The 507-nt window shown below is 72.6% G+C and overlaps 1 protein-coding gene across 1 annotated transcript in view; it reads right to left on the reverse strand.

The window, feature by feature from the left end:
- MAG (myelin associated glycoprotein) overlaps window positions 1-507 on the reverse strand; it is a gene marked incomplete at its 3' end in the record, with an annotated part of 2,653 nt that overhangs the window by 401 nt on the left and 1,745 nt on the right. The gene's annotated exons all lie outside the window — the stretch shown is intronic.

The following is a 507-nucleotide window of genomic DNA, read 5'->3' on the forward strand; positions in this document are numbered from 1 at the left end:
CGCAGGGTCAGGATCCCGGTGAGGGACCCCTCGGGGCCCCCCGGCGCGGCGGCGAAGTCGCGGTGCCCCTCGGTGACGGTCAGGTTGCGGGACGGCAGCTCGAAGGCCACCGACGGCTCCGGGACGGCGCTGACTGTGCAGACGCAGCGCACGCCGTCGCCCCCCGTGGTGCAGCGGCCCTCCGGGAGGACGGGGGGGGGGTCTGGGGGGGGCCCCCCCCCCCGGGGGGGGGGGGGGGCGTTGGAGCCCCACGTCACGAAGGGCAACGGGAGGCCCCAAAAGGTGACGCTGCACCCCGGAAGCCAACGCTGGAGCCCCGCTCCACGTCCGCGATCCCAAAAGCCGTTGGGTGGCCCCAAACCCATTGGGTGACCCCAACCCCCAACGAATGACCCCAACCCCCATTGGGTGACTCCCCCTCCTCACCCAATGACCCCCAAACACGTTGGATGACCCCAACCCCGACGTCGGACCCCAGCTCCTCCCCCAATGACCCCAACCCCCACT

Source organism: Lagopus leucura, unplaced genomic scaffold (genome assembly GCF_019238085.1).
Source record: "Lagopus leucura isolate 7727_CA_CO unplaced genomic scaffold, USGS_WTPT01 33359-0_obj-0_obj, whole genome shotgun sequence".
NCBI classification, from domain to species: domain Eukaryota; kingdom Metazoa; phylum Chordata; class Aves; order Galliformes; family Phasianidae; genus Lagopus; species Lagopus leucura.